The sequence below is a fragment of the Cryptomeria japonica genome, unplaced genomic scaffold (assembly GCF_030272615.1).
Source record: "Cryptomeria japonica unplaced genomic scaffold, Sugi_1.0 HiC_scaffold_798, whole genome shotgun sequence".
Taxonomy (NCBI): domain Eukaryota; kingdom Viridiplantae; phylum Streptophyta; class Pinopsida; order Cupressales; family Cupressaceae; genus Cryptomeria; species Cryptomeria japonica.
Window position 1 is genome coordinate 1 of NW_026729549.1, and position 17,500 is coordinate 17,500.

Here is a 17,500-nt window from a genome sequence, read left to right on the forward strand (position 1 = left end):
CGTTGCTTTTTGATCCTTCGATGTCGGCTCTTCCTATCATTGTGAAGCAGAATTCACCAAGTGTTGGATTGTTCACCCACCAATAGGGAACGTGAGCTGGGTTTAGACCGTCGTGAGACAGGTTAGTTTTACCCTACTGATGATCCGCGCCGCGATAGTAATTCAACTTAGTACGAGAGGAACCGTTGATTCACACATTTGGTCATCGCGCTTGGTTGAAAAGCCAGTGGCGCGAAGCTACCGTGTGTCGGATTATGACTGAACGCCTCTAAGTCAGAATCCACGCTAGATGCGGCGCATCTCTCTCTCCGGCTGCATCGCGACCCGCAGTAGGGGTGCTCTTGCACCCCCAGGGGGCCCGTGTCATTGGCTACCTTCGATCGGCGCAACCGCCTGGTCGGAGCAACCTTGGATAACAATTTCAAGCTGTCGGCGAGAAGAATCTTTTGCAGACGACTTAAATAAGCGACGGGGTATTGTAAGTGGCAGAGTGGCCTTGCTGCCACGATCCACTGAGATTCAGCCCTCTGTCGCCTCGATTCGTGCGACCTCTTTTTTTTGGCTCTGTCGTAGGTGGGGTTTACAGTTCTAACCTTCTTCGTTGCTCGCTGACCCGCATCTCTATCTCCAAAGTCCCTCGAGGCGGGGTTCCTCTGCCAGTGCCAAGTGCCAAGCGGGGGTTGCCGACGGTGCGACCCTTTCCTTTGCCCAAGGGTTGAGCGCGGTTTGTGGCGCACTCTTTTCTTCCCCGGATGCCAAGTGTGGATGAAAATATGATGCGACCCTGGGTCCGCCTTCCTGTCAAAGGGCTGAGTGGGGTTTTCCAAGCTCTGAAGAGGGGTTTCTCATCCGGGTGCCAAGATGGGGCAACCCTTGGGCCGCATTTTTTTCGTCCAAGTGCTGGGCGGGGCTCCGAAGAGGGGTTTCTCATCCGGGGGCCGAGCTGGGCAAAACCCTTGGGCCGCATTTTTTTTGTCCAAGTGTTGGGCGGGGCTTCGAAGAGGGGTTTCTCATCCAGGGGCCAAGCTGGGCAACCCTTGGGCCGCATTTTTTCCGTCCAAGTGTTGGGCGGGGCTTCGAAGAGGGGTTTCTCATCCGGGGGCTGCACTTTTTTTGTCCAAGTGCCGGGCGGGGCTCCGAAGAGGGGTTTCTCATCCAGGTGCCAAGCTCGGCAACCCATGTGCCGCATTTTTTTCGTCCAAGTGCTAGGCGGGGCTCCGAAGAGCGGAAGTGGAAGTGGGGTTTCGGGCATTACCCTCGAGCCACCTTTCCGTCCGAGAGTTTAGTGAGGCTTTTTACCGTTGCAGCTCCCCATGTCCGAACTGGGGATTTCTGGGTAGGGGCTTCGGGTGCGCATTACATTTTTGCCCAAGCGTCCAGTGGGGTTTCTGGTGCGCTCCGAAGTGGGGTTATTGGAGCGCATCAAAGGTGCGCAATGCTGGTGCGAACCCGGGAGCGCTCCGATGTGTGCTCCAAGGTGCGGCGTGCACGAAGTCCGAGCCCGGTTTGCCCCGGGTGCGCACCTCGCGTGCACCTTCGCCGGGGGTGAGCACCTTGGTGTGCAGACCTTGGTTGGGTTGCGCGCCCTGGTGCGCACCAAGGAGCGCTCTGAAGTGTGCTCCAAGGTGCGGCGTGCACGAAGTCGGAGCCCGGTTTGCCCCGGGTGTGCACCTCGGGTGCGCACCTCGCGTGCACCTTCGCTGCGGTGGGCACCTTGGCTGGGTTGCGCGCCTTGGTGGGCACCATGCAGTGCACGAAGTCGGAGCCCGGATTGCCCCGGGCGCGCACCTCCGCCAGGGTGGGCACCTTGGTGCGCACAACTTGCCTGGGCTGCGCACCAGGAAGGGCTCAAGATGGCACCCGCGTTCCGTTTTTTTCACTATCTTTCAGAACGGAAATTTTAAAATCTCGTTTTTTTTTGCCTTTTCTGGAAATTAGTGAAGGCAGCGCATCAAAGGTGCGCAACGCTGGTGCGAACCTGGGAGCGCTCCGATGTGTGCTCCAAGGTGCGGCGTGCACGAAGTCGGACCCCGGTTTGCCCCGGGTGCGCACCTCGCGTGCACCTTGGTGCGCACACCTTGGCTGGGTTGCGCGCCCTGGTGGGCACCATGGTGCGCACCAAGGAGCGCTCCGAAGTGTGCTCCAAGGTGCGGCGTGCACGAAGTCGGAGCCCGGTTTGCCCCGGGTGCGCACCTCGCGTGCACCTTCGCCGCGGTGGGCACCATGGCGTGCACGAAGTCGGAGCCCGGTTTGCCCCGGGTGCGCACCTCGCGTGCACCTTCGCCGGGGTGGGCACCTTGGTGTGCAGACCTTGGCTGGGTTGCGCGCCCTGGTGGGCACCATGGTGCGCACCAAGGAGCGCTCCGAAGTGTGCTCCAAGGTGCGGCCTGCACGAAGTCGGAGCCCGGTTTGCCCCGGGTGTGCACCTCGGGTGGGCACCTTGGTGCGCATGCCTTGCCTGGGCTGCGCACCAGGGCGGGCTCAAGATGGCACCCGCGTTCCTTTTTTTTCACTATCTTTCAAAACGGAAATTTTAAAATCTCATTTTTTTTTGCCTTTTTCTGGAAATTAGTGAAGGCAGCGCATCAAAGGTGCGCACCTCGCTGCCCACCACGGTGCGCAACGCCGGTGGGCACCCGGGAGTGCTTCGAAGTGTGCTCCAAGGTGCTGCGTGCACGTTGTCGGAGCCCGGTTTGCCCCGGGTGCGCACCTCGCGTGCACCTTCGTCGGGGTGGGCACCTTGGCTGGGTTTGCCCCGGCTGCGCTCCGAAGCGGGGTTATTGGAGCGCCGCCTCTTTTTTTGTCGGAGCGTTTGGTGGGGTTTCTCGCATTGGCTCTTCCGAGGCCCGGTTGCCACCCTGGCGCGCACGAAGTCGGAAGTAGGGTTAATTGCCCGGGTGCGCACCTTTGCCAGGGTGGGCACCTTACCTGGGCTGCGCACCAGGGCGGGCTCAAGATGGCACGCGCGTTCCGTTTTTTTCACTATCTTTCAAAACGGAAATTTTAAAATCTCCTTTTTTTTTTGCCTTTTCTGGAAATTAGTGAAGGCAGCGCATCAAAGGTGCGCACCTCGCTGCCCACCTTGGTGTGCTCTGAGGTGCGCACCCGGGAGCGCTACGAAGTGTGCTCCAAGGTGCGGCGTGCACGTTGTCGGAGCCCGGTTTGCCCCGGGTGCGCACCTCGCCTGCACCTTGGCCGGGGTGGGCACCTTGGCTGGGTTTGCCCAGGGTGCGCTCCGAAGCGGGGTTACTGGAGCGCCCCCTCTTTTTTTGTCAGAGCGTTTGGTGGGGTTTCTCGCATTGGCTCTTCCCAGGCCCGGTTGTTGGGTGCGCTCCCACCCTGGCGCGCGCGAAGTTGGAAGTTGGGTTAATTGCCCGGGCGCGCACCTTCGCCAGGGTGGGCACCTTGGTGCGCACACCTTGGCTGGGCTGCGCACCAGGGCGGGCTCAAGATGGCACCAGCATTCCCTTTTTCTCACTATCTTTCAAAACGGAAATTTTAAAATCTCGTTTTTTTTTTGCCTTTTATGGAAATTAGTGAAGGCATCGCATCAAAGGTGCGCACCTCGCTGCCCACCTTGGTGTGCTCCGAGGTGCCCACCACGGTGCGCAACGCCGGTGCGAACCCGGGAGCGCCCCGATGTGTGCTCCAAGGTGCGGCGTGCACGAAGTCGGACCCCGGTTTGCCCCGGGTGCGCACCTCGCGTGCACCTTGGTGCGCACACCTTGGCTGGGTTGCGCGGCCTGGTGGGCACCATGGTGCGCACCAAGGAGCGCTCCGAAGTGTGCTCCAAGGTGCGGCGTGCACGAAGTCGGAGCCCGGTTTGCCCCGGGTACGCACCTCGCGTGCACCTTCGCCGGGGTGGGCACCTCGGCTGGGTTGCGCGCCCTGGTGCGCACCAAGGAGCGCTCCGAAGTGTGCTCCAAGGTGCGGCGTGCACGAAGTCGGAGCCCGGTTTGCCCCGGGTGCGCACCTTCGCCGCGGTGCGCACCATGGCGTGCACGAAGTCGGAGCCCGGTTTGCCCCGGGTGCGCACCTCGCGTGCACCTTCGGCGGGGTTGCGCGCCCTGGTGGGCACCATGGTGCGCACCAAGGAGCGCTCCGAAGTGTGCTCCAAGGTGCGGCGTGCACGAAGTCGGAGCCCGGTTTGCCCCGGGTGCGCACCTCGCGTGCACCTTCGGCGGGGTTGCGCGCCCTGGTGGGCACCATGGTGCGCACCAAGGAGCGCTCCGAAGTGTGCTCCAAGGTGCGGCGTGCACGAAGTCGGAGCCCGGTTTGCCCCGGGTGCGCACCTCGCGTGCACCTTCGCCGCGGTGGGCACCATGGCGTGCACGAAGTCGGAGCCCGGTTTGCCCCGGGTGCGCACCTCGCGTGCACCTTCGCCGGGGTGGGCACCTCGGCTGGGTTGCGCGCCCTGGTGCGCACCAAGGAGCGCTCCGAAGTGTGCTCCAAGGTGCGGCGTGCACGAAGTCGGAGCCCGGTTTGCCCCGGGTGCGCACCTCGCGTGCACCTTCGCCAGGGTGGGCACCTCGGTGTGCTCCGAGGTGCGAACCCGAGAGCGCTCCGAGGTGCCCACGAAGTCGAAAGTCGGGTTAATTGCATTGTTTTCCCCGGGTGCGCTCCGAGGTGCGCAACATCGGCGCGCACCAAGGAGGGCTCCGAAGTGTGCTCCAAGGTGCGCACGATGGCGTGCACCTCTGGTGCGCACGATTCGGAGCTCGGTTTGACCGGGGTGCGCACACCTTGGCTGGGTTGCGCACCTTTTGTGCGCTCCAAGGTGCGCACGAAGTCGGAGCTCGGTTTGCCCCGGGTGCGCACCTTCGCCAGGGTGCGCACCTTGATGCGCACGCCTTGGCTGGGCTGCGCACCTTGGTGGGCGCCATGGTGCGCACCTTTCGTGCGCTCCAAGGTGCGCACGAAGTCGGAGCTCGGTTTGCCCCGGGTGCGCACCTTGGTGGGCGCCATGGTGCACTCCGAGGTGCCCAAGATTGGTGCGCACCAAGGAGCGCTCCGAAGTGCGCTCCAAGGTGCGCGCGAAGTCGAAAGTTGGGTTAATTGTCCGGTTTGCCTCGGGTGCGCACCTTGCGTGCACCTTCGCCAGGGTGGGCGCCTTGGTGCGCACACCTTGGCTGGGCTGCGCACACCTTGGCACCCGCGTTTCCTTCATTTTAAATTTTTTTTTTTTACAATCTCTCAAGTGGGAAATTCTATAATCTCAACTTTTTTTGCCTTTTCAGGAAACTTTTGAATGGAGCGCATCATTGGTGCGCTCCGAAGTGTGCTCCAAAGCTCTCTCCAGCTGCGTGCACCTGCCCCGGCCGCGCACCCGGCCCCGCCCAGCTTCGCTCACCTGTCCCGGGCGTCTGGTGCGGAACCTTAGAGTAAGAAACATCACCGTGCACCTTGGCCAACGTGCGCGACTCGACCGAGCGCGCACTGGCCGAGGTGCACACCGATTTCACCTGGGTGCGCGCGCAGCACCTCGGGCGCACCGGGGTGCGCGCACAACGCCCGGGTTGCACCGTGGCCTGTGTGCTCGGGGCGCCTCGGGTGCGCGCTCGGTGTCGCCCCCGCGCGCGCGGTAGTGCGGGCAGCGCACCCCGGCCCGGCCCGGCCCCGACGAGAACGCAAACGGGCAAAAGGTTTATTCAAATAGCATTGCGACGCCCGGCGAAAAACTAAAAAAGGGTGCAACACCGGGACTTCCCGGGAGGTCACCCATCCCAGTACTACTCCGGCCCAAGCGCGCTTAACTGCGGAGTTCTGATGGGATCCGGTGCACTAACGCTGGTATGATCGCACCCGTTATGAGCTTGTCGCAGTGTGTACTTAGCAAACCGCGACCCACGTGCGAATCCACCCCGGCCACCCACCCCCGTCGAGGTGCACACCCTCCCTCGCGAAGTGCGCCCCGTTCGCCAAGTGTGAGCCCTGCCCGGGTGCGCGCACCTTGCTAGGGCGTCGGGTGTGCACCCGGCCCGGCCTACGTGCGTGCACCTGGAGGGGGCGTCGTGTGCGTGCAGTGTCCCGTCTGCAACGCGGTGCCCACACACCACCTCGGGCGCAACGACCTGCGCTCACATGTGGGCCGAGTGCACCTTGGTGCATGTTCGGGGCGCCTCGGGTGCACGCTCGATCTTGCCCCGGTGCACCAAGGCGCTCGGTTTGCCCCGGGTGCGCACTTGGTGCAAGGTGGGCACCCAAAATAGGGATCAAGCACCAAAACACAAGTTTCGGGATGCAAAATGGGACCCAAGGACCACAAATGCGTTCCAAGACCCATGATGGGTCCACGAGAACAAAAATGTGTTCCGAGACTTAATAAACAAATATTGGGTTTTAGGAGAAGAAACATGCTCTGATGCCCAAAACGAGAATCGACCCCGAAAAGGCCACAGGCCAAAAGTGGGATGCGAGACAAAAAAAAATGGGACCCGAGGACCAAAATTGGGTTCCCAGGTCGAAGACAGGGCAACCGGACAAGAAACGACCTCTAAGGCTCGAAATGAGTCCCGACGACTAAAACTTGACAAGAAGCACCCATCAGGCACCCAACTCGACACCCATGGGATGCCGACCCACCCGGGCTTCCACCTAGCACACCTTGGCACCCACCCACCCTCGCACCCAACCTCGCACCCAACTTAGCACCTTTGAACCCACATTGGCACTCACCCTGACCCTGGCACCTTGGAACCCACATTGGCACTCACCTTGACCCTGGCACCCACCTTTGCACTCACCTTGGGACCCACCCTGGCTCCCACCTCGGCACCCACCCAGACACCCACCTTGGTTCCTTGGCACCCACCTTGGATCCTTGGCACCCACCCCGACACCCACCTTGGCACGCAACTTGGCTACTTGCCACCCACCTTGGCTCCTTGACGCCCACCCCGACAACCACCCCGTGACCTACCCTGGCTAGGGTTGGTGCACACCCACCCTGGTGCCCACCTTGGCACCCACCCTATGACCCACCTTGGCACGCACCTTAGTACCCACCCCGTTACCCACCCTAGGACCCACCCCGTGACCCACCTTGGCCAGGGTGGGTGCACCCACCCTGGTGCCCACCTTGGCACCCACCCATCCTAGCACCCAGCCTGTGACCGGGCTTGGAACCCAACCTTGCACCCGCACCCGTCTTGGCCAGTGTGGGTGCGCACCCATCCTGGCACCCACGTTGTGACACACCCTTTAACCCACGCACCCTAGCACCCACGTTGGCACCCACCTTGGAACCCAACCTAGCAACTTGGCACCCACCCCGTGACCCACCTTGGCATCCACCATAGCAGTCGCCGACTTGGCACCCACCTCGGCACCCACCTTGACACTTGTGGACCCACCTTGCCACTCACCCTAGCATCGACCCATCCTAGCACCCACCCTGGCACCTTTGCACCCTAGCACTCACCCATCCTAGCACCTAACCTGTGACCCACCTTGACACTCACCCTCGCACCCACCTTGGAACCCAACCTAGCACCCACCCACCCTGACACCAACCCTAGCACCTACCCACCCTTGCACCCACCCTGTGACCCATCTTGGCACCCACCCATCCTACCACTCAACCTATCACCCACCTTCTCACCCACCTTGGCATCCACCTTAGCACCCACCCACACTGGCACCTTGGCACCCACCTCGGGCAAGGTGGGTGCACACCCACCCTGGCACCCAATTTAGAACCCACCGAGCATGTTACCCACCTTGGCACCCACATTGCAGCCCACCCTAGTACCCACCCTATGACCCACATTGGCATCCACACCCTAGCACCCAGGCACCTCGACACCCGCCTTGACACCCACCCTAGCACTGAACCTGTGACCCACCTTGGAACTCACCCTAGAACCCACCCACCCTGTGAACCACCTTGGCATCCACCTTAGCACCCACCCACCTTGGCACCCACTCTAGCACTCACCCATCCTAACACCCAACTTGTTACCCACCTTGGCACCCGCCCTCGCGTCCACCTTGAAACCCACCCTAGCACCCACCCACGCAGGAGCCCACCTTGGCACCCAACCTAACACCCACGCATCCTGGCACCCAACTTGTGACCCACCTTGGAACCCACCCTAGTACCCACCTTTGAACCCACTATATCACCAACCCACCTTGGCACCCACCCTATGACCCTCTTTGGAATCCACCCTAGCACGCACCCACCCTGGCACCCACCATGGAGCGCACCCTAGCACCCACCCACCTCGGCACGCACCTCAACACCCACCTTGGTGTGCGCACTGCGCCAACCTCTCAAAGACCCTATGTGGTGCGCTCCAAAGTGTACACCTTTGGTGCGCTCCAAGGTGCGCACCTTTGGTGCACACCGAGGTGCACACCAAAGTGTGCACCGAGGTGAGCACCAAAGTGCACTCCAGGGTGCACACCAAGGCGTGCACCTTTGGTGCGGTCAATGCAAACGAATTCGGAAGTTGGGGTCGATGTCCTAATCGCTGCTGCAGACTACACGTATGAGAATCGGACAAATAGCTTTATATAGGGGAGGTGTTGCGTTTGATGGGTCGACTCCCCTGGTTGTGTGCACTGCACCAACTTCAAAGACCCTGTCTTGTTTAAGAAGTCAAAAGTTGGGGTGGATGTCCTAATCATTGCTGCAGTCTACGCATGTATGAGAATCAGACAAATAGCTTATATAGGGGAGGTGTTGCATTCGGTGGGTTGACTCCCCTGGTTGTGCGCACTGCGCCAACCTCAAAGACCCCGCATAGCAGAAGAAGTCGGAAGTCGGATTTTGGTGAGCACCAAGGCGTGCACCTTTGGTGCGGTCAACGCAGACGAATTCAGAAGTTGGGGTGGATGTCCTAATCGTTGTTGCAGGCTACACATGTATGAGAATCAGACAAATAGCTTATATAGGGGAGGTGTTGGGTTTGATGGGTCAACTCCCTTGGTTGTGCGCATTACGCCAACCTCAAAGACCTTGTTTTCGTTAAGAAGTCAAAAGTTGGGGTCAATGTCCTAATGGCTCCTGCAGGCTACACATGTATGAGAATCGGACAAATAGCTTATATAGGGGAGGTGTTGGGTTTGATGGGTCGACTCCCCTGGTTGTGCGCATTACGTCAACCTCAAAGACCTTGTTTTCGTTAAGAAGTCAAAAGTTGGGGTCGATGTCCTAATTGCTCCTGTAGACTACACATGTATGAGAATCAGACAAATAGCTTATATAGGGGAGGTGTTGGGTTTGATGGGTTGACTCCCCTAGTTGTTCGCATTACACCAACCTCAAAGACCTTGTTTTCGTTTAGAAGCCGAAAGTTGGGGTCGATGTCCTAATTGCTCCTGCAGGCTACGCATGTATGAGAATCAGACAAATAGCTTATATAGGGGAGGTGTTGGGTTTGATGGGTCGACTCCCCTGGTTGTGCGCATTGCGCCAACCTCAAAGACCCTGCATTGCGGATGAAGTCGAAAGTCAGAGTTTGGTGTGCTACAAGGTGTGGTCGAAGGTGCTCACCTAGGTGTGCACCTTTGGAGCACAGGAAAAGTGCCCTCCAAAAGTGCGCACCTTTGGAGTGCACAAAAGTGCCCTCCAAAAGTGCGCACCTTTGGAGCGCAGAAAAGTGCCCTCCAAAAAGTGCCCTCCAAAAGTGCGCACCTTTGGAGCGCAGAAAAGTGCCCTCCAAAAAGTGCCCTCCAAAAGTGCGCACCTTTGGAGCGCAGAAAAGTGCCCTCCAAAAAGTGCCCTCCAAAAGTGCGCACCTTTGGAGCGCAGAAAAGTGCCCTCCAAAAAGTGCCCTCCAAAAGTGCGCACCTTTGGAGCGCAGAAAAGTGCCCTCCAAAAAGTGCCCTCCAAAAGTGCGCACCTTTGGAGCGCAGAAAAGTGCCCTCCAAAAAGTGCCCTCCAAAAGTGCGCACCTTTGGAGCGCAGAAAAGTGCCCTCCAAAAAGTGCCCTCCAAAAGTGCGCACCTTTGGAGCGCAGAAAAGTGCCCTCCAAAAAGTGCCCTCCAAAAGTGCGCACCTTTGGAGCGCAGAAAAGTGCCCTCCAAAAAGTGCCCTCCAAAAGTGCGCACCTTTGGAGCGCAGAAAAGTGCCCTCCAAAAAGTGCCCTCCAAAAGTGCGCACCTTTGGAGCGCAGAAAAGTGCCCTCCAAAAAGTGCCCTCCAAAAGTGCGCACCTTTGGAGCGCAGAAAAGTGCCCTCCAAAAGTGCGCACCTTTGGAGCGCACAAAAGTGCCCTCCAAAAGTGCGCACTTTTGGTGCGCACCAAGGCGCTGGTTCGGTCGTTGCAGGCGAGTTCGGAAGTTGGGGTCGATGTCCTGAGCGGAGGTGCAAACTACACAGGTGTCGGAATCGGACAAATAGCTTATATAGGGGAGGTGTATGCTTCGATGGGTCGACTCCCCAGGTTGAGCGCACCGCGCCAACCTCAAAGACCCTACGGTATGGATGAAGTCGGAAGTTGGGTCCGATGACCGATTCGATTAGTAGGTATGCTCATGAGGTCGGAATTTGGGTCCGATGACCTGCCATGTGCAGGAAGGCGAATGTTGACACTGTGCGTTGCAAGGTGCACACCAAGGCGCTGGTGCGGTCTTTTTAGTCGAGTTCGGAAGTTGGGGTCGATGTCCTGATCGGAGGTGCAAGCTACACAGGTGTGGGAATCGGACAAATAGCTTATATAGGGGAGGTGTATGCTTCGTTGGGTCGACTCCCCGGGTTGAGCGCACCGCGCCAACCTCAAAGACCCTACGGTATGGATGAAGTCGGAAGTTGGGTCCGATGACCGATTCGATATGTAGGCATACTCGCGAGGTCGGAATTTGGGTCCGATGACCTGCCACGTGCAGGAAGGCGAATGTTGGCACTGTGCGTTGCAAGGTGCGCACCAAGGCGCTGGTTCGGTCGTTGGAGGCGAGTTCGGAAGTTGGGGTCGATGTCTTGATCGGAGGTGCAAACTACACAGGTGTGGGAATCGGACAAATAGCTTATATAGGGGAGGTGTATGCTTCGTTGGGTCGACTCCCCGGGTTGAGCGCACCGCGCCAACCTCAAAGACCCTACGGTATGGATGAAGTCGGAAGTTGGGTCCGATGACCGATTCGATATGTAGGCATACTCGCGAGGTCGGAATTTGGGTCCGATGACCTGCCATGTGCAGGAAGGCGAATGTTGGGACTGTGCGTCGCAAGGTGCGCACCAAGGCGCTGGTGCCGTCGTTGCAGTCGAGTTCGGAAGTTGGGGTCGATGTCCTGGTCAGAGGTGCAAACTACACAGGTGTGGGAATCGGACAAATAGCTTATATAGGGGAGGTGTATGCTTCGATGGGTCGACTCCCTGGGTTGAGCGCACCGCGCCAACCTCAAAGACCCTACAGTATGGATGAAGTCGGAAGTTGGGTCCGATGACCGATTCGATACGTAGGCATATTGGCGAGGTCTGAATTTGTGTCCGATGACCTGCCATGCGCAGGAAGGCGGAATTTGGGTCCGATGACCGAGTTGATGGCGTGCCATGCGCAGAAAGGCGGAATTTGGGTCCGATGACCGAGTTGATGTTGATGGCCCGCCATGCACAGGAAGGCGGAATTTGGGTCCGATGACCGATTTGAAGGCGTGCCATACGCAAAAAGGCGGAGTTTGGGTCCGATGACCGAGTTGATATTGATGGCCCGCCATGCGCAGGAAGGCGGAATTTGGGTCCGATGACCTGACATACGCATGGAGTCCGACTCGGGGGCCGATGTTCGATTCGATGACTTGCATTGTGGGTAAAGTCGGAAGTTGTGGTCTTTGACCCGATTCGATGACCAGACTTCGGCTGCTTGAGAATCGGACAAATAACTTATATAGGGGAGGTAGTGTTCTCGAGCATCCTCCCCCCGTGCCCGTTTATGTCGATTGATGCTGGTGCTCGACTGGTTGGAGCGCTCGGATGCAAAAATCTTGCACCAGGATTTATCGATTGTGATGGACACGGCAAGTCTCCTGATTGCTATGCAGGAGCTCATCGTGAATCTCTATGCGGCCTTGGTATGGACTCGACCTGCGGAATGGTTCGGCAATGGTAGTCGCTCCAACACGTCCTTGCAATGGCCACAGAGGTGATTCGACTAGAGCTCCAGTCTAGCTTTTGGGTTGCTTGGCGGACTGGTATAGCCGCGATCGAGTTCCGGCCATGAACGTTTTAGATAGCTCTTGGGCTTTCTGGGACGGAAGTCGGAAGTTTGGGCTGTTGTCCGATTTGATGACCATTCTTCGGATGTGTGAGAATCGGACAAATAACTTATATAGGGGACTGTGTTGTCTCACGCAGCCCCCTCCGTGCCCCTCTATCTCGACCGATGTTGGTGCTTGAAAGGGTTGGGATCGCTCGGATTTATAAACGTGCACCACCATTTGTCGAGTGTGAGGGACGCGGCAGGTCTCCTAAATGCTATGCGGGCGCTCTCTGAGAATCTCTATCCGGCCTCGACACAGACTAGTCTTGCTGAATGGTTTGGCACTGGTAGTCGATCCAACACGTCGTTGTTGTGGCCGCCTAGGCGATTCGATTCGAGCCCCCGTCTAGCTTTTGGGTTGCTTGGCGGATTTTGCCCTATCCGCAAGTGAGCTCGGTCCCTAAACGTTCGAGAAACCCGATTGCTATGCGCCGACTCTCTTTCTTGCGAGCCTCCATCTAGCTTTTGGGTCTCTACGGAACGGAAGTCGGAATCTGGGACCGTTGTTTGATTCGACGAGGCAGACTACGGTTGTGCGAGAATCGGACAAATAACTTATATAGGGGAGGTGTTGACTGGAGCATTCTCCCCCGTGCCCCTCTAACTCGACCAATGCTGGCGCTCGAACGGTGGTAGCGCTCGGATTTTCATTGAGCGCCAGCATTGGTCGATTTAGAGGGGCATGCGAGATTCCCGAATGCTATGCGAGGGCTCTAACGGAAATGTCTATTGGTTTCGGTATGGATGCAATTGCGAGTGGTTCGGCAAAGGTAGTCGTTCCGATGCGTCCATGTCGTGGCCAAATCGATAATTCGATTTGAGCCCTCGTATAGCATTTGGGTCTCTCGATGTGATTCCGCATTCCAGTCCCTTTGGGCACTGCTTGAGCCGCATCCCAGGGGGTTCCCTTCCCAATAATCTGCCTCGCAACCCGATTGCTATGCGGTGAGGCTCCTCGGCCGCCTCGGAACTATCTGTGTATCAGACGCATCGCGGGATAAGGGGTTGGCAACGGTAGTCGCCCCAAGCGCGTCCGATGCTTGGACCATTCCGAGGCGGCCCTGAAGCCTCTTCCGTCTAGCCGTTGGGTCCTTCTCGCCGCATCCCTCGCCTCGCACCCCGATTGCTATGCGGTGAGGCTCCTCGGCCGCCTCGGAACTATCTGTGTATCGGACGCGTCGCGGGATAAGGGGTTGTCACTGGTAGTCGCCCCAAGCGCGTCCGATGCTTGGACCATTCCGAGGCGGCCCTGAAGCCTCTTCCGTCTAGCCGTTGGGTCCTTCTCGCCGCATCCCTCGCCTCGCACCCCGATTGCTATGCGGTGAGGCTCCTCGGCCGCCTCGGAACTATCTGTGTATCGGACGCGTCGCGGGATAAGGGGTTGTCATTGGTAGTCGCCCCAAGCGCGTCCGATGCTTGGACCATTCCGAGGCGGCCCTGAAGCCTCTTCCGTCTAGCCGTTGGGTCCTTCTCGCCGCATCCCTCGCCTCGCACCCCGATTGCTATGCGGTGAGGCTCCTCGGCCGCCTCGGAACTATCTGTGTATCGGACGCGTCGCGGGATAAGGGGTTGTCACTGGTAGTCGCCCCAAGCGCGTCCGATGCTTGGACCATTCCGAGGCGGCCCTGAAGCCTCTTCCGTCTAGCCGTTGGGTCCTTCTCGCCGCATCCCTCGCCTCGCACCCCGATTGCTATGCGGTGAGGCTCCTCGGCCGCCTCGGAACTATCTGTGTATCGGACGCGTCGCGGGATAAGGGGTTGTCACTGGTAGTCGCCCCAAGCGCGTTCGATGCTTGGACCATTCCGAGGCGGCCCTGAAGCCTCTTCCGTCTAGCCGTTGGGTCCTTCTCGCCGCATCCCTCGCCTCGCACCCCGATTGCTATGCGGTGAGGCTCCTCGGCCGCCTTGGAACTATCTGTGTATCGGACGCGTCGCGGGATAAGGGGTTGTCACTGGTAGTCGCCCCAAGCGCGTCCGATGCTTGGACCATTCCGAGGCGGACCCGAAGCCTCTTCCGTCTAGCCGTTGGGTCCTTCTCGCCGCATCCTTCGCCTCGCACCCCGATTGCTATGCGGTGAGGCTCCTCGGCCGCCTCGGAACTATCTGTGTATCGGACGCGTCGCGGGATAAGGGGTTGTCACTGGTAGTCGCCCCAAGCGCGTCCGATGCTTGGACCATTCCGAGGCGGACCCGAAGCCTCTTCCGTCTAGCCGTTGGGTCCTTCTCGCCGCATCCCTCGCCTCGCACCCCGATTGCTATGCGGTGAGGCTCCTCGGCCGCCTTGGAACTATCTGTGTATCGGACGCGTCGCGGGATAAGGGGTTGTCACTGGTAGTCGCCCCAAGCGCGTCCGATGCTTGGACCATTCCGAGGCGGACCCGAAGCCTCTTCCGTCTAGCCGTTGGGTCCTTCTCGCCGCATCCCTCGCCTCGCACCCCGATTGCTATGCGGTGAGGCTCCTCGGCCGCCTTGGAACTATCTGTGTATCGGACGCGTCGCGGGATAAGGGGTTGTCACTGGTAGTCGCCCCAAGCGCGTCCGATGCTTGGACCATTCCGAGGCGGACCCGAAGCCTCTTCCGTCTAGCCGTTGGGTCCTTCTCGCCGCATCCCTCGCCTCGCACCCCGATTGCTATGCGGTGAGGCTCCTCGGCCGCCTTGGAACTATCTGTGTATCGGACGCGTCGCGGGATAAGGGGTTGTCACTGGTAGTCGCCCCAAGCGCGTCCGATGCTTGGACCATTCCGAGGCGGCCCCGAAGCCTCTTCCGTGTAGCCGTTGGGTCGTTCTCGCCGCATCCCTCGCCTCGCACCCCGATTGCTATGCGGTGAGGCTCCTCGGCCGCCTTGGAACTATCTGTGTATCGGACGCGTCGTGGGATAAGGGGTTGTCACTGGTAGTCGCCCCAAGCGCGTCCGATGCTTGGACCATTCCGAGGCGGCCCCGAAGCCTCTTCCGTGTAGCCGTTGGGTCCTTCTCGCCGCATCCCTCGCCTCGCACCCCGATTGCTATGCGGTGAGGCTCCTCGGCCGCCTTGGAACTATCTGTGTATCGGACGCGTCGCGGGATAAGGGGTTGTCACTGGTAGTCGCCCCAAGCGCGTCCGATGCTTGGACCATTCCGAGGCGGACCTGAAGCCTCTTCCCTCTAGCCGTTGGGGCTTTCTCGCCGCATCCCTCGCCTCGCACCCTGATTGCTATGCTGTGAGGCTCCTCGGCCGCCTTGGAACTATCTGTGTATCGGACGCATCGCGGGATAAGGGGTTGGCAGTGGTAGTCGCCCCAAGCGCATCCGATGCTTGGACCATTCCGAGGCGGCCCTGCAGCCTCTTCCGTCTAGCCGTTGGGGCCATCTCGCCGCATCCCCCACCTCGCACCACGATTGCTATGCGGTGAGGCTCCTTGGCCGCCTCGGAACTATCTGTGTATCGGACGCATCGCGGGATAAGGGGTTGTCACTGGTAGTCGCCCCAAGCGCGTCCGATGCTTGGACTATTCCGAGGCGGCCCTGCAGCCTCTTCCGTCTAGCCGTTGGGGCCATCTCGCTGCATCCCCCACCTCCTCGGCCGCCTCGGAACTATCTGTGTATCGGACGCATCGCGGGATAAGGGGTTGGCAGTGGTAGTCGCCCCAAGCGCGTCCGATGCTTGGACTATTCCGAGGCAGCCCTGCAGCCTCTTCCGTCTAGCCTTTGGGGCCATCTCGCCGCATCCCTCGCCTCGCACCCCGATTGCTATGCGGTGAGGCTCCTCGGCCGCCTGGGAACTATCTTCGTATCGGACGCATCGCGGGATAAGGGGTTGTCACTGGTAGTCGCCCCAAGCGCGTCCGATGCTTGGACTATTCCGAGGCGGCCCTGTGGCCTCTTCCGTCTAGCCGTTGGGGCCATCTCGCCGCATCCCCCACCTCGCACCCCGATTGCTATGCGGTGAGGCTCTTCGGCCGCCTTGGAACTATCTTCGTATCGGACGCATCGCGGGATAAGGGGTTGTCACTGGTAGTGGCCCCAAGCGCGTCCGATGCTTGGACTATTCCGAGGCGGCCCTGCAGCCTCTTCCGTCTAGCCGTTGGGGCCATCTCGCCGCATCCCCCACCTCGCACCCCGATTGCTATGCGGTGAGGCTCCTCGGCCGCCTTGGAACTATCTTCGTATCGGACGCATCGCGGGATAAGGGGTTGTCACTGGTAGTCGCCCCAAGCGCGTCCGATGCTTGGACTATTCCGACGCGGCCCTGTGGCCTCTTCCGTCTAGCCGTTGGGGCCATCTCGCCGCATCCCCCACCTCGCACCCCGATTGCTATGCGGTGAGGCTCCTCGGCCGCCTTGGAACCATCTTCGTATCGGACGCATCGCGGGATAGGGGGCTGTCACTGGTAGTCGCCCCAAGCGTGTCCGATGCTTGGACCATTCCTAGGCGGCCCTGAAGCCTCTTCCGTCTAGCCGTTGGGGCCTTCCCGCCCCATCCCTCGCCTCGCACCCCCGATTGCTATGCGGTGAGGCTCCTCGGCCGCCTTGGAACCATCTGTGTATCGGACGCATCGCGGGATAAGGGGTTGGCACTGGCAGTCGCCCCAAGCGCGTCCGATGCTTGGACCATTCCGAGGTGGCCCTGAAGCCTCTTCCGTCTAGCCGTTGGGGCCTTCCCGCCCCATCCCTCGCCTCGCACCCCGATTGATATGCGGTGAGGCTCCTCGGCCGCCTTGGAACTATCTGTGTATCGGACGCATCGCGGGATAAGGGGTTGGCACTGGTAGTCGTCCCAATCGCATCCGATGCTTGGACCATTCCGAGGCGGCCCTGCAGCCTCTTCCGTTTAGCCGTCGGGGCCTTCCCGCCGCATCCCTCGCCTCGCATCCCGATTCCTATGCGGTGAGTCTTCTCGGCCGCCGCGGAACTATACCTGTTATTGCTACTGCATCCTTCGGCTGGTAACCTCCTCTGCCGCCTTGGAATGTTCTCTTTGTCGGACGCGTCGCGGGATAAGGGGTTGGCACTGGTAGTCGCCCCAAGCGCGCCCGATGCATAGACCGCTCCGAGTCGACCTTGCTTTCAGCCTCTCACATGCATAGACCTCTCTGAGTCGACCCTGCAGCCTCTCACGTTTAGCCTTTGGAATCTCGCCTCACAACATGATTGCTATCCTTGATGCATCCCTTGCCTCGAGCCCTGATTGCTTTCTTGGCTGCATCCCTCCTCTCCTCACAGCCCGGTTGTCATCACTGCTTCATCCGTCGCTTCATGCATTCTGGCTGCTGGGCCCTTCCCACCGCACACCTCGATTGCTATCTCTTCTGCATCACA

At 59.8% G+C, this 17,500-nt stretch overlaps 1 non-coding gene across 1 annotated transcript; it reads right to left on the minus strand.

Moving 5' to 3' along the window:
• Positions 1-5,685: 5,685 nt before the first annotated feature.
• On the minus strand, positions 5,686-5,804 carry LOC131872801 (5S ribosomal RNA). The gene has a single exon (XR_009370882.1). It is a non-coding gene; the product is annotated as a 5S ribosomal RNA (ribosomal RNA).
• Positions 5,805-17,500: the final 11,696 nt, after the last annotated feature.